Consider the following 24,249-nt stretch of genomic DNA (forward strand, 5'->3'; position numbering starts at 1 on the left):
TAAGGATGGATTTGATAATTGATCATTGATTAATTGGAGAGGGTGCCAGTACACTCTTGATTGTTCTTCTAATGATCTCATGTTGGAGAACAATGTGATAAGTGGAAGAGGAAAATGAGAAAGGAAATGGGAAGTACTTAAGAGGGAAAGAAGAAGGAAGGTGGTATTGATGGAGGGAAAGAAGGAAGAGAGGCTCTGTCATGCTCAGGAAGATATGGAGACAGTGTTTCCACCTTAGAGTAAAGGGAGGACATGGGAATTTCTCACTGGCTATAGTTATGGTACTTGAGGGCCAGAAAAGTACCTTGGAGATTATAGACCCACCCACTCCCTCATGGAACAGGTGAAGCTATTAGAAGCCCAGGGAGAGGAACATGGTGATGAAGACAGAATTGAGTCCTGAGATCAGATCACACCCTGACACCAACAAAAAGGCCCTCAAGTTCTCACCTCAATGCTAACTCAACTCTTTTCTTTTGCACATCCACCCCATCAGGGTCACTGCCCTCATCCATTCAGAGGCTGATTCAGAGGATTCTGACAGAGAGGACAACAATTTCCATGTAATTTATTTCCTTTTTCTGTCTCTTTTCTGTCTCTGTTTCTTATCTGTAAGCTTCTCTTTGTGCCTCTTCCCTACTCCATCTTTCCATCTTCATTTGATGGTCACCTTAAAGGTCATGTTCTCATCAAGGAAGTTGAGTTCATGGAAATGACAGTGTTTATAAAACTTTCTCCACCCTCCTCAGCTACTTTTCTAGAATTGCCCTGATTTCCAAATCTACTTTAAATTTAGCATTGGAACTAGAGTGGAATCCATTCATCCTGTGGGCTTGGAGAAGGGAGGGTGGATGTGATGTATCAAACTCCCCAACTGTTGTCCCAGGTCCTCACCCAGCTGGGATTTTCTGCAGCTCTGACTTTACCACATTAAAGATCTAGACTTTGCCACTGATTCTTGATGTTAGGGAAAGAGGTAGGCAAAGCTTTTCACAAGGCAGGGGTAAGGTGAGCCCATCCCAGAACTGAAAACACTTCTCTTCAACCTCCCCTCTCACAGGTGTGGAAGGCATCCTCTGCCCCAGGCTGCAGTGACTCACCTCCTGCCACACACACACACACACACACACACACACACACATGCACACACCTGCTTAATCTCCCTGAATCCCAAGAGCCCTGGGGTAGGAACCCAGCCCTGTATGTATTCCAGGAGCCATTTCTGTCATAAAACCTGGTGAGCTGGGGCAGGACTTCAGGGAAGAATCTCCAGGAGTCAAAGTGTGTGTGAGCTCCCTGCCCAGGCACCTGGCTCCTCCCTGGCCATCAAGGGATCTTTGGAGCTGGCACTGCTGAGAAGGAGTGTGAAGGATCTAGTCTGAGTTTGCAAGGAGGGGTAACCCTGGGGCTTCAGCAGTCTACACTGGCAACTGGAGGGAGCAGAGGGAAGAGAGGACATTCTGCATCACTTAACATCCAACCCTGGTTCTCTCATGCAGTTCCTGCCCAGAATATCAGGCCCATATGAGCCCCAGACAATGGAGTTAATCCCTTTATTTGCACACGGGGAAACTGAGGCTCAGAGAAGGGATGTATCAATGTTCACAAAGTGAGTCGAATTGTACATGGTTCTTTTCTCAAGCCTGTTGAGATATTAGCTCAGGCTAAAATTGAAATATGAAATCTAGTCCACCTTCTCCATCCCACAGCAGTTAGAGCTCTAATCTTTACATTATATAAGGAATATGGGTAACCAATGTATAAAGGGTAATAAAGTCTAAAAATCCTGTCTCTCTTGAGGCCCTGGCCAGGAGTAGACCACAGCAGAGCACAAATCCCTGATGTCAGATACATCCTGAGTCTGCTGGGACTTGTTATGTGACCATGGGCAAGGTTCCTCCTCTGGTCCTTAGACTCCCAATAAATCATGGTATTTATCTCCAAATGCTGTAAGAATCCTTATAAAATGTTATCTACAAATATGTTCATAGCATATTTATTCATAAGAACCCCAAACTGGAAATTCTTCCTGGTTTCCATCAATAGGAGAAAATATAAGCAATCTTTGATAATTCATACAATGGAAAATTATTAAGTATTAAATAGAACTAACTACTGATATATACAACATTCTTATACTGTGTGAAAGAAGCCTTACACAACACAGTTCAAACAGTATGTTTTCATGAATATAAACTCCTAGAGTGGGAAACTTTATCCATGGTGGAAAACAAAGCTCACAACACTGGTTTTCTTTGTAGAAATAGAGGTCAGGTTGACTAGGTGGGAATTTACATGAGGGTAATTTATGGGGTGAAAATTACTGGTCTATAAGTTGGTAGGGTTTCATTACAATGTGTATATGTAAAAGTTTGTTAAAACTCATCACTGAAGATTTTTGTATTTAATTGTAGTTAAATATTAAGTAAAAATTAATAAACTAAAAATATTGAAACTCAAAGATATTCATTCTGAATTATTTAGGGAAAAGTTTACAGATATCTCCAACTATCCTTGAAATGGGTAAAAAAATGAGTTGATTCAATCAACTAACGGGGTATGAGATAAAGCAAGTACATTCAAATGTTAATGGTAGAATCCCTGTTGTGGGCCAAAGGTGTTAACTGTAATTTTTTTTTTTCAAATTTCTTTTATTTTTTGAAGTTTTTCATGATTACACATTAGAAAACAAAACATTTGAGTCCCTTCCTACATTCATAATTTGTGGAAGTCCCTAAGCAAATAGATATACATTTTCATGGAAATGAATCTGTTGGTATCAGAAGGCAAATGGGGAGAGAATCTTGTTAAAAGCCTGACCAATATAATTTTGGAACATTCCCCATTATTCCAGGTCCCTTTAGGGACTGAAAGGAAACCCTCTGCTCGCAATGTTCACTCCCTGTCCCTTCCCCAGCTGCCAGGACAGGTGGAGCCTTCCTGACAGATCAGAGGGGGCCACAGAGCACAGGGAGCACGGGGATGACCTTGGGAAGGACACCCTCTGAGTGCACCTGGTTAGGCTAATTGTTAGCATCACAGTTACAGACTGTGAAGGAAGGAAAGAGAGGACAGGCTTTCCCATGAAGAGAAGCAGTCACTTCCCTATGAGGAAACCGTCAGTGTGGACTCACCTGTTCCTTTGACTTCTTTGGTTGAGAAGAAAATGCAATAATTAAGGCCTTTCTCCCTGTCCTCCTTTGCAGATCCAGAAACTATGATGATGGCTTTTCTTAGGACTGTGAGTTTTGTTTCAAAACAAAGCACACTTCCTCTCTGGCTCGTGCCAACCGCAGTGAACATGTTTCACATCTCAGCTTCCTCGAGTGTTCACCAGCTTCTTCCCATCTGACGCTTCCATTCTCTCTCGGGATTCAAGATGTCGGCATCATTTTTAATATCTGCACCTCTTGAGGTTTACTCTTTCTACTCTCATATTCTGCATACAGAATACTCTGCACAGTGCACTCTCTCACAACCTCAATTCTATTCTGCTCATCTTGAGGTCCTGGAACTCTCTGGCATGCCCCTACTGCTTGTTAGGGTCACTGAGCTCCTGGTGATTTTTATTCTGATGATGTTCTCACTGTTGTCACTTCTGTGAGCATGTGAATTTGGCCACTTCATTCCTGATGCCCATAGGGTTCATCTTGGCATTTCTCTATATCTTCCTCAAGAGTAGAGGAGGTGGTTGTGGATTAGAAGCAGGAGACATTGGTCTGTGCCTGAAACCCAGGAGAGGCACAGTAAGAGTGGCCTCCTCAGCATGGTCAATGTTGAAGGCTAAGGGTAGAGACCAGCAGAAAGAGCAGGAGTGGGGGAGTCTCCTCTCTGTGCCTAGACTCCTCTGTCCACATCAGGCCCTGTTCCTAGACTTTTATTTCTGCACTGCCCAGCCTGGCCAATCTCTGCCTGAGGTTCTGAGTACATCACAATAGAACATCTGTGACTTCATGTTAGTCTCCAAGCCGGACTCCCTGCCCGGGGTGGGGGGTGGGGGGTGGTTTGCTTGCCAAGAGCCCTCTGCCTCCATCTCAGTGACACTCATCCCTTCTCTAGTCAGGAGATATTCAGTCTATATGTGAGTTTATTAGGCATCAGGAAAGGTGGCATCACAGTGCTATTTGGACACAAGGCAGATCCTCAGCCTAGAGTTCCTAGCCCAGGGCACATGGATCAGGGTGGCTCACATAAGTCCATGAGGGGGGCTTCTTAAGCTGGGAGGTTATAGCCCTTTGCCTCCTCTACCACCTGCCACCCATCTAAAGCCCTGCCCCATGTATGCAGGCTGTGGTTTTCATGGTGACAGTAAAGAAACCGCCACAACACATTTTTTTCCCTATAAGCATGACAAACACTTTTTCCAGTTTGTCCTTTATTGGCTTAAATGAAGTGTTTTTCTCTGTTTTTTTTTTTTTTTTTTTTTCATTTCTCTGTTTTTTCTTTTTGACCATTATTGGCAATAGATACTTAATTATTTTTATTTAGTCCCATTAAGAGTGATGTTTATTAACAGAAACCAATCACAGAGATCTTGATTTCCCACAGAAGTTTCACCAGGATAATACATCCTTCAGTAATGCCTTGTATTACCTGTTGGCTATCATGCCCAAGATGAGTCACTTAGGCCAAAAGCTGAGAAAGAAATCTAAGAATGCAGGACCTGAGGCACTGTAACTCAAGGGTTGCCTCTAATTTCCTGAACTCTATGTGACTTTGTTGTTTCATTCTTGTAAATTACTCCCATAATCTCTCACTCTGATAAGTGAACATAGTCCCCTGGGAATGAAACCTGAACACATTTATGGGCTTTTGAAACCATATTTATTTCTCAGTGAGAATGAACCTCCTGTCTATTTACCCAAAGAGCTTTCCATCAGGAGATATGAGCATAGTAGGCAAGATGAAGGCTCTATTGAAAAGTGGTAACAGATGCCTTTATATTTTTCTTTGTGGAAGTGCCATTTCCAGTTGAAGTCACAACTTCTTCCCCCTCATGACCTAAAGTGACCAGGAATAAAATGAGCTGGGGTTCATAATGCTCACACCGTATAATGCATTATCAAATTGCTTTGGAGCAGGACTGTGTGGGTTTTGGCCCCACCTATCACTGTCCCTCATCTGTGGGTTTGGAGTGTGTCTTAAGCTCCCTCTGCCTCTGTCTTGACATCAAGATGTGAAGATAAAAGGAAAACAGAACCTGACTCAGAGGATTACTGTGAGGTTAGTGCAGGAACCAAGTAAAGATCTTAGAATAATACCTGTGCTTCATGTTAGCACTTCTATTCCAAATTTTAATACAATACTGGGGTCAGGTCTTAGAGCCACAATTTGTCACATGAGAGCCCCTCCATTTTTCCACAGTTCTTCAGAGATGCCATTTGTTGGGTTTATTCATGGTTCTCCATCTGTCCCTTTAAAATAGTGGTAAGAAAAATGAAATCAATTGGCCATTGTAGGAATGAGAAATTCCCAGTGGAAGCAGCTGGAAGAATGAGAATGAATCTTTTACCTTGAATATTAATTGCCAACCATGTATTAAGTATACACCCATAATCCAGAGCTGATGAACCGAAGACATATTCTCCTCAGGCTAGGTCCATATTTCTTCATTCTTGCTTTTTAAATTTTAACTTCAAGACAAGAGAATCTGCTTAGCATTCCTTTGGCATTGCTCCCCACAAGGAATACAAAAAATAAAGTGTGTCTCTAATTTCAGTTGTTCTCAAATGGTTTAGCAGTTTCCTGTATTAGGAAAATTTTTAAAAATTTCTGTTTTAAACTTCTAGCCCAGCGGTGTGGTGGACAATAATTTTAAAGAGCACTCAAGACAATAATTCAAATTCAATATATATTTACTAAAGGAGCACTTAAGGTAGAAGGAACAGTTTTAGAAAGCAAATATAAATTAGTACATTACTAAGCCTGGGAACTCTGTCTTTCCAGCTACAGCTGAATGTAAGAGAGTTCCTATACATTCTTAGCACAGGGTGTTTATATCGTAAATGATAAAGTTTGCATCTACAATCATGTGAAATTTTCTGGCACAGGTATAGAGAGTTCTTATATAAAACTTCAATCTTAACCATATGAGTCCCAGTTTTTTTATGTTTAGCAAGCAATAAAGTCTTAGTCCAACCTTAAAACAGCAAGTGTCCTGTGATTCATACAAAAGCTTAAATGAACTAACATGAGACATATGTTGTTCCAGTTTGCTACAGCTGCCATTATGCAAATACCACAAATGGATTGGCTTCTATAAAGGTGATTTATCAGGTTACCAATTTGCAGTTCTAAGTCCATAAAATTGTCCCAACTAAGGTATCAAAAAGAGGATACCTTCTCGGAAGAAAGGATGATGGAATCCAGAACACCTCTGTTGGCTGGGAAGGCACCTGGTGTGTGCTGGTCCCACCTATCTCTGTCCCTCATCTCTGTGTTTGGAGTGTGTCTTAAGCTCCCAGATTGCATTTCAAAATGGCTTTTTTGAAAGTGTCTCTGTATTTCTGTCTCTCTTAGCTTCTCTCAGCTTTCTGCTTGCTTCTCCTGGAGCATTTCTCTCTAAGTATCTGGGAGTCCTCTCTTAGCTTTTCCAGCACAAACTATGGGCTTCATTTGTTAGCTTTGCATCCCCAAACATTTTCTTATGGAGCAGATATTTAAGTGGTGGGGGTAGTCTGCTGGTTTGAATCTATTATGTACCCAGAACAACCTACATTCTTTTAGTTGAATCTTGTGGGGGAGACATATTGTGGGTGGGACCTCTTGATTATGTTGTTTCCATGGAGACATGACCCTGCCCATTCAAGTTGGGTCTTAACCCCCTTGCTGGAACCCTCTATGAGAGGATAAAAGGCAGACATTTTGAATATAGCTCAGAAATGCTTAAAAAGAAAACACCCAGGAGAAACAAAAGTACCCACAGGGAAGCTGAGACAGAAGTTTAGAGACATTTTGAGAAATCCACTGAAACCAGAATCTAAGCCCAGGAGAGAAGGATCAGCAGAGCCAGCCATGTGCCTTCCCATTTGACAGAGGATCCCTGGATGCCATCAGCCTTTCCTCAGAGAAGTTATCTACCTCTTGAGGCCTTAATTTGGACATTTTCATGGCCTTATAACTGTAAATTTACAACCAAATAAATTTCCATCATAAAAGCAAAACCGTTTCTGGTATATTATATTCTGGCAGCTTTAGCAAACCAAACTGGGAGGTACTGGAGAAATTGAACAGTGCACAGAGGATGTCATGCAATGGTAACATAACAGAGGAGAATGTCCAGGGAAGGGCAGGAGTGATGGGTGTGGGAAATGGGGGCTCTGAGGAGAGGTTAGGAATCCCCTCTGAAGAGAGGACATCTGAGCAGTGAAGCAACCTGGCAACAAGCACTGCAGGATGAAGGGAAACAACAGGTGAGGGTGATGCAGTGGGTGTGAGAGTGTTGTGTTTGGGGATCACCCAGAGGCCTGGGAAGCCAAAATGCGGTGAGTGAATGGTGGCCGGAAGGGTGGGGTTAAATGCCATCACCAGGGTAAAGAGTTTAATTTTAATTTAGGAAGACAGTGGCAGTGATGTGGGGAAAATGGAATAGCAGGGAGAATAAGGACCCTTTAAGATGAGGATGTTGATTGCTGCACTGAGGGGAGCAGTGCAGATATTAGGATCAGCTCCAGGTCCTGTTCTGCAGAGACCGAGAGTCTCCTGATGCTATGTGTTTCCTTTCTTCCATCTCTTTAGTGAGAATTTTGTTCACCACCTTTCTGTCCTCAAGTAACTGGGGTCCTGGCCACACTTGCACACCCCCATGCAGGGGGGAAGCAGCTGAGTGGGGCTCTGTCTGCCTGGGTGGGGCCTGTGCTTCTCAGTGCTCCTCTGGGGGTTCACTGGGTGAGGATGCACATGGATCTGAAGCCTTTGCCTCAGGTGGCTTCAGATCTCCAAGAAAGCCTCCTCCAGCCTCCTAGCTGGGTGTGGTGAGCCTGGCCACCAGCAGTCTGGGAGCTGAGGAGGGGCAGAGTGAGGGGGATCAGTCTACAGGCTTTCACTGGGGCTCCTGCTTCTTTCAGTGGGGTTCTCACCCCCACCTCACCTATTCCCACATCTACAAGTTCATAGCCTCTTTCTTTTTCTTTTTTTAATTCATTTTTATAGAGATATATTCACATACTATGCAGTCATACAAAACAAAGTGTACATTCAATTGTTTACGGTACCATTATGTAGTTGTACATTCATCACTAAAATTAATTTTTGACATTTTCATTACCACACACAAAAATAATAAGAAAAAAATTAAAGTGAAAAAGAACAATTAATTAAAGTAAAAAAGAACACTGGGTGTCTCCCCCCTCCCATTTTTCTACTCATCCATCCATAAAGTGGACAAAGGGGAGTGTGGTCCTTATGGCTTTCCCAATGCCATTGACACCCCTCATAAGCTACATTATTATACAATTGTCTTCAAGTGTCATGGGTTCTGGGTCGTAGTTTGATAGTTTCAGGTATTTACTGCTAGCTATTCCAATTCATTAGAACCTAACAAGGGTTGTCTATATTGTGCATAAACGTGCCCACCAGAGTGACCTCTCAGCTCCTTTTGGAATCTCTCTGCCACTGAAGCTTATTTAATTTCCTTTCACATTCCCCTTTTGGTCAAGAAGCTGTTCTCCATCCCATGATGCTGGGTCTACATTCCTCCCCAGGAGTCATATTCCACATTGCCAGGGAGATTTACTCCCCTAGGTGTCAGATCCCATATAGAGGGGAGGGCAGTGATTTCAACTGCCAAGTTGGCTTAGCTAGAGAGAGAGGGCCACATCTGAGCAACAAAGACATAGCCTATTTCTTGTCTTTCCTTGTCTCATGCAAAGCTGAGGTGGAGAAGGGGAAAGATACTTACCTACCTGTGCAGACCCTTATGTCTAACTCCTCCTTTGGGAAATTTTTCAGACATTCTATTTCCATCCTCACTTTTCAACTCAATCTTTGTGGGTGTCTATGAATCCAGTGCCTCCTTCTAAACACAAATCCTTTTTTTTTTTTTTTTTTTGGTGGAACTTAGGTTTAATTAGTCTCTGATGTTAAGTTTTAATTTTCTGTATGTCTGCTTCCTATTTGTAATAGCAAAATACAGGCTCTGTCAACAGTAGAATGAATAAATAATGATATATGCATGCAGAAGAATACTATCCAGAAATAGGAACAACCAACTACAATATTATCGATAAATTTCAAAATATAATGTTTAGTTAAAAAAGCCTGTTACAAAGAATGTTATATTTTACACTTCCATTTAAATAAAGCACAAGTACCAGCATAACTAATTTACAATGTGAGAAATCAGGACAGTGATTACTTTTGGGAGGAATGAAGACTGGAAGGGGGCAGGAGGTATTCTGGTAATATTTGATTTCTTTATCTGGGTGTTGGTAAAATAAGATTAAATGGGGTGGTTCAATGATTTTTAACCTTGTGAAAAATCAACTACACATAAATGTGTACATTTTGTATGTATATTTCAATGACAAGTAAAATTTAATGTTTCTGTAATATTTATATTAGAAAAACTCTGCCCGGATGGTAAATCACTTTGGATTTCTTTCATCAACTAATCTTCACATCACAGATGGCTTTTTTGACCCTTGAATTTTGTCAAAGAGTCACCAAAGAGAATGTCTTTTGTTGCTCAGATGTGCTCTCTCTCCCTAAGCCCACGCAGCCGGTAAACTCACTGCCCTCCCCCATACATGGGACATGACTACCAGGGTTGAGCCTGGACCAGCATTGTGTGATTGAGAAAGTTATCTTGACCAAAGGGAGGAAGAGAAATTGAACAAAATAAAGTTTCAGTGGCTGAGAAATTTCAAATGGATCCAAAGGTCATTTTGAATTTTATTTTTATGCATTATATAGACATCTCTTTTTAATTTTTAGTATATCGGAAGAGCTAAAAGGAAATACCTGAAACTGTTGAACTGGAATCTAGTAGCCTTGATTCCTGAAGACAATTGTATAACTGTGTAGCTTATAAGTTGTGACCGACCATGTGATTGGGAAAAAATTGTGGCACATACTCCCTTTATCCAGTGTATGGACATATGAGTAGAAAAATGGGGACAAAAAGTAAATGAATAATAGGAGGGGATGGGAGTATGGGATGTTTCTGGTGTTCTTTTATACTTTTCCTTTTATTCTTATTTTTGTATCCTTTGGCTTTTTTTGGTCATATCTTGTCTCTTTTTTACCATTTTAGTGACCCTTACTGATATTCTTCATTTCTCCACTCTTCTATGTTATGGAAAAGCAGGCATGTCCTTCCCTAACCCTTCCTGGTCTGTGTGGACAGATCTGCTTGGTGCTGTGGTTCAATGTTAGACACCTCTATTTTTCACACACCAAATTCTTGTCATTCAACAACTTTTGTCAATAAAAATCTGATATCTGAGTCTATTCACCTGTCATTTGTCTTTCATTTATGTGAATAATGTGATGAGTTAAAGAGATATTGAGTGATTCCTCTTCAGTCCCTCAGAAATAATGAGCTGTGCAGAAGTCCTGGTGCTAATGACACAAATGGACAGTTATCCAAAAAGTAGAGTTCTTGCTTTTTTTTCTTTTGTACTGGCAATACACAGACAGAAAAGCAAAGACCAACCATGGTGTAAAAGAAAATGGCTTCAATATGGAGAAAGTATTAACTACAATCAAATATATTTGCAATTAATATTACAAATCATAAGCCTATCCTCTTAGATTGCATCACATATCAAAGCCCAACCTTAGAGGGAATGTGGGAAGATGTCAAAGTAGGAATCCTCCAGAAAATTAATTTTACTCTTAAACAATGTATGAATTGAAAAAGAAATCACAAGGGAAATTATTTCTTGCCTTCAGGCAAATGAAAACGTAAGCACAACATACTAAAATTTATGTGATACATCCAAGGACATGTTATGAGGGAAATTTACAGCTGTAAAGGTTTACATTAAAAAAGAAGAAATATTTCAAATCTGTTGTTTTAGTTTGTCCTTTTCTAGTACTCAAAATTACAGTACTAGAAAAGGACAAATGAAACCCACAGTGAGCAGAAGAAAGGTAAAAACAAATATTATATCAGAATTACATGAGATAGAGAATAAAAATACAATAGAGGCATCAACAAACACAAAAATTAGTTCTTTGAAATGATTAGTAAAATAAACTTTTAGCTAGACTGAAAAAGAATAAAAGAGAGAGGATACAAATAAGAAAAATCACAAATGCAAAGGAGGGCATTACTACTGACTCCAGTCACAAAAATAAACAGGACTATAAGATAACTGTATGCCAAGAAATTGGGTAAACTAGAGGAGACTAGAGGAAATGGACACCATCCTGGAAACACAAACTGCCTGCGTTGACACTAGAAGAATAAAAGGGTCTCAACAAACCAGTGACGAGTAAAGACATTGAATCAGTCATCAAATCCTCCCAAAAAAGAAAAGCCCTGCACCAGATGGCTTCACAGAATTCTATCAAACATTCCAAGAAGAACTAACTCCAATTCTGTGCAAACTGTTCCAAAAATTGAAGAGGTGGGAACATTCCCTAACTCATTCTCTAAGGCCAAGATCACCCTGATACCAAAGCCTTTTAAAGATACCACAAGAAAAAACTTCAAAGCAATATCTCTTATGAATATAGATGCAAAAATCCTCAACAAAAATACTAGCAAACCAGATGCAATAGCATATTAAAAGAATTATTCACCATGATCAAGTAGGATTTATCCCTGGTATGCAAACTTGGTTCAACATGCAAGGTTGGTTCCATTTAGAAATGGGCAAAATATTTGAACAGACATCTCCACAAAGCAGACAGAAAGCACAGGAACAGATCCTCAACATCATTAGCCATCAGGGAAATGAAAATCAAAATCACAATGAGATACCATTTCACTCCCATTAGAATGGCTGCTATTTTTTTTAAAAGAGAAAATAGCAAGTGTTGGAGAGGATGCAGAGAAATAGGAACACCCATTCACTGCTGGCAGCAATGTGAAATGGTGTAGCCACTGTGGAAGACAGTTTGACAGTTCCTCAGAAAGCTAAGTATAGAACTGCCATTTGACCTGGCAATCCCAGTACTACATATATGCTGAAAAGAATGGAAAACAGAGACTTGAACAAATATTTTCACACCAATGTTCATAGCAGCATTATTTACAATTGCTAAAAGGTGGAAGCAACCCAGGTGTCCATCAACTGATGCATGGATAAATACAATGTGATATATACCTACAATGGAATTTTATTCTTTATGGTTGACTCTGGAAGACATCATGTTGAGTGAAGTAAGCCATAATCAAGAGGAGGAATAATGTATGAACTCACCGATTTGAAACAACATGAATAAGCAAACTCATAGAGTCAGAATTTAAAATATAGGTTACCAAGGTAGAGGGTTGTGATACAGAATGGAAGTTAAGGCTTAAAATGTACAGGGTTCCTATTTGGAATGATGGAAATTTTTTGTGAGTGGATGACATAGATGGGATAGAACATTGTGAATGCAATTAATTAATAGCACTGAAATAATCATATATCTGAATATGAGTAAAAGAGGAAGTGCTAGATCACATATATGGAAAAAGAATAAATTTTAAAAATTCATGGAACTACACTACACACACAGTGAACCCCAAGTTAATCCATGGACTTTAGTTGCTAGTATAATTACAAAAATGTGCTGTCATCAGTTGTACCAAATATTCCACAACAAAGCAAGGTGTTGGTGTTGGGGTGGTATACAGGAATTTTGTATTTCTTGGATGATTGTTTTGTAATCTCACAACTTCTCTAATAAAGAGAAAAATTTAAAAAAAAAATCTTTGTTACATCTCCTTAAGGTGACTCTGTAATTATGTTCCTTGCAATACATGTAATCTCCATTTAATAACAAAATTTCTGTGAACTCCCTTATGAAATCAGTTTTTGTTGACTTCCTGCACTTAATAATGAATGTCCTTGCCAAAGTCTATATTTAATCCTATAAATTATTTTTAGTTCATCTATGGGTAGCATTTACTAACATACAAGAATTCTCTGAATCCATCTCTGGTGATATTTGATAAAGAATTTATATGTTTATAATATTATAAGAAGTATGGTTGATTTTCCTGAAGGTTGTTTTTCCAGTTAGATTTTTATTATGAACAAAACTTGATTAAAAGTTGAACAAACTGCCTCAAAACTCACAGTGTCAGGATGGCCAACAGTTAGAAAAATGGTCATCTGTCACCCATGCCTTCACCAGAGTCCTCACGTTGCAAGGGTTGGTGGCGGAATCTGAATCGGTTTTGTGATTTTTATTAGGATACTGATGGCTACCCCCGTATAAACCCTCCAGAATTGCTGGCAGAAACAAGTCGCCACCAGAGAGGGGGCAGACGGGCCCACATCTCCACTTTACTGATTTGCTTCCACGGAGGTCTGGGAGTTGGGTTGTTTTAGTCATTTTTGTGCTACTTGTGAAAAAATGCTTGCGCAGGGAGCCCCGACACCTGAAGAGTGGAGAGAGGCCGGGGGAGGCCCCGACCAGGCCCCTGCAAACAGGCCTCTGCTGGCCGCCTGGAGACTGCAGCTGGCCGTGGGCAGCACGCCCCCTCCCCAGGAGGCTGCAGGCAAACCAAAGGAGAAGAGAGAGAAGGAGAAAAAGAAGAAAGACAAGAAGAAGAAGCACAAAGCGAAGGCCGAGGAAGAGATGAAGGCTGCGGTGGACCCGCCAGCCAAGCAGACCCAGCAGAAGTTTCCTGCCAAGAAGGCCAACTGCAGGGACCAGGGCCAGCAGGCAGCGGAGGAAGGGCGGCAAGCAGGCATCGGCCTCCTGCTGAGAGGAGGCGGGGGAGGGGAGAGGAGGAAGAGGAGGGGGAGGGAGGGGAGGGGAGGAGGAGGGGAGGGAAGGGGGGAGGACGAGAAAGGGGGGCTGCCGTGAGCTATAATGAGAAGCGCCAGCTTAGCCTGGGCATGCACTGGCTGCCGGGGAGAACTGGGCCGGGTGGTGCACATCATCCAGTCTCAGGAGCGCTCGCTCAGGTGCTCCATCCCCGAGGACATCGAGATGGACTTTGAGACGCTGAAACCCACCACGTTAGGAGAACTGGACAGAGATGTCAAGTCTTGTTTACAGAAAAAAACAAAGAAAACCATTCTCCACAAAAGGGAAAAAGCAGGCAGCCAAGTCCAAAGAGGAGCTAGCTCAGGAAAAAAGAAAGAGTTAGACAAGCGGCTGCAGGATGCCAATGGGCAGCTGACCAACGACAAACCACCAAGAAAGAGATATCCGGCTGCACGCCCTCGGGAGGGCTGTCCTGGCTCTGCAGCAGCGGCTCCTCGGAGTCTGGAAGCAGCAGTTCCAGTGGATCCAGTTTGGATAGCAGTGACTCGGATTAAACTGGGCTTGGATGGAACAGAAGAGACAGATGTTGCACACGCCCGGGCGCTGCAGTTTCCCTTCTATGGTTAATAGATGACTTTCATCCCCAAAGGTTTTGTAGTCATTCTCCTGCATCTCATCACTTGAATAAACTTGACTCCCATATCTGGCTCCTGATTCTTTTTTTGTGTGTTCTAATGTTAAATGTTTATCCCTGAATTATACACAGTGTGAGGGAAATTTGTTTATTTTTTACTGTTTCATGTTTCTCTGTCCACCCACAGAATAAGCATTCCAAAACTCTAAGATTACATTTCTTTTATTTTAAATTTTATTGAACTAAATCATAAAATTGTCATTTCATTCACTTTGTATCTTTTCTAGTAATATTAATTTTATCAGTTTGGAGTCTATCTTCCACAGCTTTCAGTTACTTTCTACACATTTTCTAAGGTTTTACTTATTTCTTTTTCCTTTTGCTCCTTTTCAATCATGTCCTGCAGGTTTATGTGTGAATTTTTAGAAATGCCTGTTTTACTTTGCTTTTATATCCAGTGTGTTCCTTATCTGAAATGGTTCTCTTTTGATTTTTTTAATTGTTTTACAGCCCTGCCAATTTTCTCTTCTCTTACCTTAAAAATTTCTAACTGTATTTTGAGGTCTGATTTGGTAACATATTTATGATTTTTCATCATCTATTCTTATTATTACATGAATGGGTACAGGGATCACTGTCAACTCATGATAATGAATAATTGGCAAGAAAACCCATTCTGTGATCTTTTTGGAAAGGAAGATCACTGAGGTCAAGGTCTCCCTTGGACAACAAGCATTTAAAGCATTTGCTGATTTCCATAGTGCATATACCTATCCCATGACCAATTTCAAGTTACTAAATGTTTAACAAGTGTTTCACAAATCTCTTAATCATTTAGTCACCAACTCTTAAAAGCCAGTACATGACAGCCCAAGCTTATCCCCAGGTGAGGAGTGGAAGGACAGTGTGGAAGGAAACAAGTGGCTCTCCTGGGATGCCCCAGGGTGGGAATGTACTGACAGACTCTGTTACCAAGCAAGGGCTCATGCCTGGTGTGCACAGAAGCCAATACTATGACATGGGGATTTTGTGGAAAGAAAAGTCTTTTATTGTGAGTTCAACAAGCAAGAAGACAGGTGCAAAGCTCAAATCTGTCTTCTTGATCTAAGAACTAAGGGAGATTTATAGGTTGGAAACAAAGAGAAATGGGTACAGTGATGGGATTTAGGTTGGCATATTCTGATTGGCTGTTGGTAGATAAATGCCAGGAGGAGTTAGGGAGTTTAAAAATGCAAGTGCCAAGCCTAAGCCTATGGGGCAGGAACAGAAGCTCTACATAGGAAATCATACATCCTATGTCCAGAAAATGTTGTCTTTAGTATGATGAGTGGGTGGAAATTTAACAGGACAGATGCTATTATGTTACTTTCAGTTACAGTTAGTAGGGAGTGTGCAAGTGTGGCCTCAGGGAATCCCCAAGAAACTACTAGAGCCAGTTGGGGCTGGGGAAGACTGACCATAAGAGGCTCAGGTTACAGGGAACCCAGAGGGTCACAGAAGTGTCCATTTACAGCAATTGGTATGAGTTTTGCTTGCAGATGAAGATATTCAATGCCCCCATGAATTGATTGAGTCATCATTATATTATTGGTCATTTGTTCTGTCAGAGTTGGGATAAGTCGTTAAAGCATAGCTTAACTAGGAGAACACCAATAATAATTACAATAAGGATGAATAGCCCTGTCTGTAATATGTTTATGAACCAAGACCCGATTCCTGAGGGGAGCCAACTAAACAAATCAAATGAGAGAAAACTTGCTTCCATGGCATTAATCTGATTTTTCATGTGAAATAATATTTTCATAACATTAGCAGATTCATCAGGCATAAAAGTGCACCACTCAGTTTTGATTATAGCACATGTGCCTCTCTGGGAGGCAGATATGAGTCTAGGGCTATTTGGTTTTGGAGGACAGCTTTACACATGAGGGTGACTTCTGTATATAGCAGGGAAACACTATAGGGACTACTGTTTAGGGCTTGTTGAGTAAATCTATGAAGGGTTTCAACATGAATGAGGACATCTTCAAAGTCTATCGATGGAACAAATATGGATGCAAGATGATCATGTGAGTGGAACACTGATGGTGCCCATCTAGCTTTTAATAAAAGTAAATTAGCAGAAGGAGGCAGAATGCTATGAATAGTCCTTTGGGTCCATGGGGGGCGTAATGTACATCATCCTAGCCAGCATGGGGCAACCAAAGCCATACACTGGTGCTCCATGTCCTTTGGGTTCTGTTTGGAGCTTTCCAATAAATGCTAGGTTGTCTTGACAAATCAGTCCCAAATCAGTCACTTTCTTGTAATATAATAGTTTGGTGACATTGTTTAGGGATCAGCCAGACCATTTTGCTGGTAATATAAAGAAACTGCTGCTTGGAATGTTTTCATTGATCCCAACAAAAGGGTTTTGACCCAGGTGGCCATACCCAGGGGTCACTCATATTATGCCATCCCAGAGTTGTATGTGTCCTTCCTTTTCCCTAATAGTTAAGTTTTTATCCCTGGGTGATTGTTTTGCCCGTTGTATGGCCATATTGACAGTTATGTTATAGGAAAAACTGACCATATACCCAGATGCATTAATATCAGTGGACCAATCATTTAGGTCAGCATTAGTTATGTCTATAGAGTTAATGGTCATTGATTGTTTTTGTTCCTCTTTAAGTATCTTAGTGCTATCCAGTCTTTTCCCTGAGAGCTGAGATGCACCAGGGTAGGCCAGAAGCACTGGAAAGTGGGAGCTGACCACATATTCAGCAATTAGATTGATTCATAAAGATGGCATAGGAGGGTGCCCACTGAAGGAAAACATCACCATCAGGGTTGCATTGATTATGGTGGGGCCAATATAATTATATATGAGGACAATGAAGAACAAATGGAGAGGGAACAAGGTGACAGTACTTTACAACTTAGCTTTTAGGCCTGTTCCTCTTAAAAAGCACTTTGAGATTGGACATGTATTTGCAGGAATACTGTAGGGTAGAAAATCATTACTTGTGGAGTTTGTCCATCCACTGTGAGGCTGTTGCTGAAGACAGGCAATCTGCTGTCTGTGAAGTCTATTACCCATTTGGGTCCCAGTGGATGGGCCTAGGGAGATCTTATTGATCCTGGGAAATTAATTTAACTCAAGAGTGAAAGCCCCATGTCTTCATTCCCTGCAAATCACCAGAAGAATTGGTGATTAGTACAACACCATAAGGCCCATTCCACTGCTGACATTGTTGGTCTTTTGGACATTTATTTTTTCAGACATTGGTTTGTTTGTTGTTGTGTTTTCTTCTTGTTTTTTTTTTTTGTTTTTTGTTTTTTGCAATTTCATTCAAGTTTTAAGACGTTCCCAGTCTTCTGGATTCGTGCAGTGAAGAAGTACATCTGTGGGAAAATTAAGGTGGCTCCAAGTATATTGATTAATAGCAGGTAAATTAGCACCTAAGGATTACATACATTTCCTAGTATCTAATTCCTTAACAACATGAGTATTTGCTAAATCACAGTAAATTTTAGTCTAAAGGTGTTCCATATAACATTTCATATGAGCTCAATTGGAGCCTGCTTCTGGGAACCACTCTTACCATAAGCAGTGCAATTGGTTAGTTTCTTGGCAAAACTAGGTTAGTTTCTTGGCAAATCTTTGCCAAGGTCCTCTCTGAGGTGTGGTTCTTCTTTTTGATGTTTCTAGTAGATTGTTGTCCCCAGGAGGCATGAAACTACCAATGTAATCCTAGGGCTCTGGTAGCTTCTTGGGTTACTTTAGCTATGAAAGCACCCACATTATCACTCTGCAGAGAATAAGGTAGTCCACACCGGGGAAAAATTTCTCTCTGGAAAGCTTTTGTTACTTTGGAGGCTTTCTTGGTCCTGCTTGGAAAGGCTTCTTCCCATCCTGAGACGGTGTCCACAAACACTAACAGGTATTTATAATTTCCCTGGACTTTGGGCAAATATCAAGCTATATTATTAGATAATCCAAATGTAAAATTAACAGTAGTCTCTTCCTTGAACTCTGCCATCCTATAACCCAATTTACAGGAGGAACCCATTCGTGACTGTATACAGATGATTGAAGAAATCTATTCCAGCCAACTGAACCTCACAGACCAAACCCTGCAGGACGCCAATCACAAATAGAGTTGAGAGGTCAATCTGGAAGTTATTCTTATGAATTTTATAAATATTATTTTTTGTTTCTAGTGTCTTAGAATAGATAGAAAGAAATGACAGAATCCCTTGAATAGTAATACAGTAGATTTGATTCTTGATGATAATCTTATAACTATATGGCTTTTATTATGTGACCATGTGATAGTGAAAACCTGGTGACTGACACTACCTTTTACCAGTTTGTGGGCAGATGAGTGACAAAATGATGACAAAAATATATAAATAAAAGTGGTATAAAAGGTATGTGTGGCTTGAGTTTTCTTTTTCTTTATTTTTTATTTTTTATATTTTTTCTTTATTTTGGAGTAATGATAATGGTCAAAAATTGATTGTGCTGGTAAAAGCACAACTATATGATGATACTGTGTGCCATTGATTGTATACTTTCAGTGGACTATATAGTGTGTGGGTATATCTCAATACAATTGCATTAAAAAAGCAGACTCTAGCTTGAACCCTGCTGCCCTATGTGTCAATACACAGGAGAACTCCATTCATAACTGTACACAGATAATTGAAGAAATTCATTCCAGCTGACCAGACTTCAAAGTCTAACCCCAGAAGGAAGTCAGTCTCAAGATGTGCACAGAGAGAAGTAGCTTCATGGACCAGGGATTCTGAAGTGCTGGGAATGCTACGGTAATCCTCCATGAAGCTCTAGAGGCAAACACACTTCCTCCAGTAATGTCCACCCAAGAGCAGAAAGTATAGCCTTTACTAGAGCCTTGTATCTACGAGCTGGAAACAGGAGTATCATCTACACTGCTTCTAAGTATGTTTTTCTCCATAATCCATGCACATTGAGTCATCTGGAAAGTTATGGGACTATAAACCTCAGTTAAACAAGAAGAAATTAAACACCCAGAAGTTATACAAACAGTGGTAGAGGCCATTATGTTTCCATTGGAAATAGCTATTGTCCATTGTCTTGGGCATCAGATATTGATACCTTAGTATCAAAAGGAGATAATTTCCCTGGACAGAATGCTAAACAGGTGGCTGAGACACAAGAGACAAAAAACATTTTAGCCGTCTTAATACCTAACATAGGTCTGGATTCATTATGTCCCAATATTCAGCAGTAGATCTAAAGAGAGCTAATGAATGGGGTTTCAATGTTGACTCCAGAGACCCAGAAGAACCCTACAAAGCTATGAAGGATGGGTGGATTTATAATGAACAAGGGATTATTTTAATACCTGAATATTTTATAGAAAAAATCATCACATACAAACACCAAGAAAGTCCGTATGGTTGAGATGCCATGTATCAATGGCTTTGAAAATTCATAGTTGGACAAATATGTAGAGAATAATTCAAAATGTGGTTAACAATTGCTTGATTTGTGCCAAAAATAATCCACAAATGGAATATCCTGCTCCCATTAAAGGAACTCAAATGAGGGGTACAGAACCAGAGGACGATTGGCAATTACAGGGAAGGCAACATCCCCCTTTTTGTTCAGGGTGGCATGTCACACAGTGGGGAATATTCACCACTGTTAGTTGTCCCAAAGTAAATGTTTCAGCTTCCTGTAGAGGTCACTGGTGGCTGCCATGACATGGAGAATACTAGCCAAACCTGGGAAACTATATCCAATCATTTGGAAAAGTAGGCAAAAGGGCTTGAAGTGCTACCCAAGTTTTGTATTAGTACCCCAAGGCCCATGCCTTCTCTGTCATGTACAAACAAATTGAAAGGTTTCCTGAGATCTTGGAGGCCAAGGACTGGGGCTGTTAAGAGAGCTTCTTTAATAGCATGGAACACCATTTGACCTTTAGCAGTCCAGTCTAGTGCCTCAATGTTCTTTATTTAATGGCACCATAAGAGATCTGGCTATAAGTCCAAAATTTGGAATCCAGATTCGACACAATCCAGCCATTCCTAGAAATTCTCAGAGTTGCCTCTTAGTGATTGGTTCTGCCACTCTGGCTATTGCTTCTCTTCTCTCTGGCAGTAAATTTCTTTGACCCTTTGAAAGTTCAAATCCTAAGTATTTCATGGTGGTCATGAAATTTGGGCCTTTTTCTTGGAAACTTTATAGCTTCAATTTGCCAGGAAGTTCAGAGTTAAGATAGCATTTTGATCTGAAACTTCCTTGGTGTTACCGGCAGTCAGGATATCATTCATCTATGTAGTAGGATTCCCTCCTGAAGGTAGAGTTCCCTCAAATCTTTAGCTAGTACTTCTACAAATATAGTGGGGGCATTTTTAAATCCTTGGGGAAGCACAGTCCAACAATACTGACACTTTTGACTCATTTTGAGGTTTTTCCATTTGAAAACAAATGGTTGTTGAGAATCTGGACTCATAGTTACAGAGTAGAAGGCATCTTTTAAATCTAGTACTGTAAACCAGCAGAAATTAGAAAATGTTAGAAAAGATGCTCTGGATAAAAGGAGACATTAAGGGGAGAATAAGGAGAAGTGAAAGCTCCATTCCAAATGGAAATTTGAAAACACTTCCAGGCATGGTGTCAGAAAAATCCACCCTAGTGGAAAATGTTCATATCCTTAAAAGTAGAACAAAAAGAAGTAGGATGAAAGCCAGAGAGAGGTTTGTCTAAAACTTTCCAGAAATTGAACCTCAGAAAATGTTCCCGGCATAAAAGGATCAACCCCAGTACAAAATTGCAACTTTTAAGTTTGATTTCTTTGGTTTTATTGCACAAGTATTTTCCTCCTATCATACTACCTTTCAAAGGAAAACTCATTGCTATTTACCATGTCAGTATCCCAAAACATGTCATAAATTTTGGTGAGTAGAGTATAAGTAATAAAGTCTGTACTGCTTCCTTCAATGGGAAATGAGAGTCAAGGTCACATCATGCTCCCCTGGGTGCTTTCACCTTTTTCCTAGTTGTCACCCTGGTAACCAAGTCAACTTTGAAGTTGATGGGTCCAGAGCAGGTATATTGGATAAAAACAAAATGGGAGTAAAACTTGCAGCAGCATTTTGAAAGCAGGTGGACATAATGGAAGAGTCCCTCAGTTGGCAATTGTTGAAGACAAATATTATCAACATTGTATTTCCAGTAAGGACTGTCCTTTCATGAGACAGGCACTGCTCCTGAATAACAGAGTGCAAAGCTGGTCGAATATTCTGGGTCCACATGTTAGCTTTGTCACCATGATGCCAAATGGGTCTCTGAATGCCAGCAGACCTCAGTTTCCTTATATGCAAAATAAGGGAACTGGATTCAATAAGTGATTCAATGCAACATTGATTGAGGGCCTTCTATGTTCTAGGATTTCCACTGGCATAAAAAAGTATAGGGTTCCTATGATTGAAAGTTTCCTCTTCTACATCTATGATTCTATGACAAGCAGATGTACTTGATTTACTGCAATTTCTTGTCCAGGGTACATTCATTAGTTTCCCTATGGATGGATAATAACTGAAGAGGAGGTGGTCTCAGATGGGAGGAAAGATATCCTGATCACTGCCAGTCATGCAAAACAACAGGATGAAACCACAGGAAACAAACATCCACCATTTATGGTGAAGGATTTGTGCCCTCCACCTAATCCCCAGTGAAGTCTGGGCAGATAGGAATTAGACAAGAAGGGTCAAAAAACACAAATTCCATAAGATTTTCCTGAACTTCCAACATGTGCACTTTCTAATGTTTCCTTAGCTTTAAATATGCTTCTATAATAGCCAAACCATTTTCTTTCACTGTGCATTATCAAAGCTTTCAAATTTCATGGTATTCTAATACACCAGTGTAACTAATTTACCTGTAGAATGCTCAGACTCTGAGAAGAAGTACATTATTCCAGATGAGGAGGCAAGTGGAGGGACCGTAAAAGATGGTGAGAGATTACAAGCAAGGATCACAAACACTGTTCTTCCAACAGATACTTATTGGTGATTATCAATTGTCCCCAGGAACCAGGAACCAGGTTTTATGCATTCCCAGAAATTTCTTTTGGTTTTTATAAGTGCACATTTAGAAGCTGCAGGACCACACAGGCCTGAATGTTGGAGTCTCATTCCTTCTCTACAAATATTTGCATGGAAACACTTAACTGATGACACTCAGGTCATCCAACATCACCAGATTTATCTAGAAATCTTGATCACTTCCCAAATAATATACAAGAACCTAATACTCTATAGGTTACCCTGGAGCCTTCCTACAGCCAGCTCCAGAACTTCAAGGTCCATGTGTGGCCAAATTTGTCTTTTCATTTCTGGCTTATTTCACTCAAAATGTTCCTCAAGTTGCATTCACATAGTTGCCTGCCTCACGACTTCACTCCTTCTTGCAGTTGCTTGATATTCTATGGTATGCATACATCATATCTCACCATTCTGTTCATCAGTCAGTGTACCCTTAGGCCACATCCATCCATTGCAAATCATGAATACTGCTGCATAAATAGCAGTATGCAAATGCCCATTCATTTCCATCCTTTTAGTTCTTACAAGTATTTACCCATTAATGAGGTTGCAGGACCTTATAGCAATCCCATACTTGGCTTCTTGTGGAACCCCTCACTGTCCTCCAGATGGGCTGTATCATACTACTACCCCACCAAAAGTGAATAGGTAGAGCCCTCTCTCCATGTTTTCTCTAGCACTTTTACCCCTCTGTTCATTTCTCCCCTGCAATTTTATAGATACATTCACATATCATACCATCATCCGTGTACAAGCAATTGTTCACAGTATCAGCATATAGTTGTGTTTTCATCACCACAGTCAGCACTTGAACACATTCATTACTCCAAAAAAGTTAAAATAAGAATAATAAAAAGGATAAAAGAAAAACTAAAAATACAATAAAATACAATTAAAAGTCAGACAACACCACCACCAAGAATCCCATACCTCTCCCTTATATCCCCCTCTGATAGACATATAGCTTTAGTATATTGCCTTTGTTACAATTAATGGCAGCATATTACAATACTACTCTTAACTGTAGACTCTACTTTTCCTTGATTGTCTTTTTTGCCAACACCATCCCATTCTCAACACCCTGCAAAGTTTACATTCATCTGTTCTCCCACATGTAAAAGCATTTTTATATTTGTACATTTAATAACTATCATTGACCACTCTATATTTCGCTCAGTTATACAGTCCCAGTCTTTATCTTCTATCTTTTCTTCTGGTGTCATCAATGCCCAAACCTTCCTCTTTCAACTCTTCTCACAGTCATCTTTGTTCAGTGTACTTACAATTGTCTGCTACCATTTCTGGATCTATACACTCAGTCCTGTTGAAGATTCTATACTCTTTCAGCATCAAATGACTGACTCTTTCCTCTTTCTATATCCTGATAACCTGTGTTCTCAGCTTTAACTCTCAATGTTTGCTCATTAATATTACTTCATATTAGTGAGACTAGACAGTATTTGTCCTTTTGTTTCTGGCTAATTTTACTTAACATAACGTTATTCTTTTAAATTGAGGTTTAATTTGCATACAAACTCACTAAAATCACCCTTTTTAGTGTATGTTCTGAGATTTGACAAATGCATACAGTCATGAAACCATCCCTACAACTGAGATATGGAAAGTTTCATCAACTCCAAAATTTCCCTTATTCCTCAATG

General features: G+C 40.2%; 1 protein-coding gene across 1 annotated transcript in view; it reads left to right on the forward strand.

Annotated features, from left to right (window-relative positions):
- LOC119525087 overlaps window positions 1-24,249 on the forward strand; it is a 184,678-nt gene that overhangs the window by 40,326 nt on the left and 120,103 nt on the right. The window lies entirely within an intron of this gene.

The sequence above is a fragment of the Choloepus didactylus genome (genome assembly GCF_015220235.1).
Source record: "Choloepus didactylus isolate mChoDid1 chromosome 23 unlocalized genomic scaffold, mChoDid1.pri SUPER_23_unloc6, whole genome shotgun sequence".
In the NCBI taxonomy this organism is placed as follows: Eukaryota; Metazoa; Chordata; class Mammalia; order Pilosa; family Megalonychidae; genus Choloepus; species Choloepus didactylus.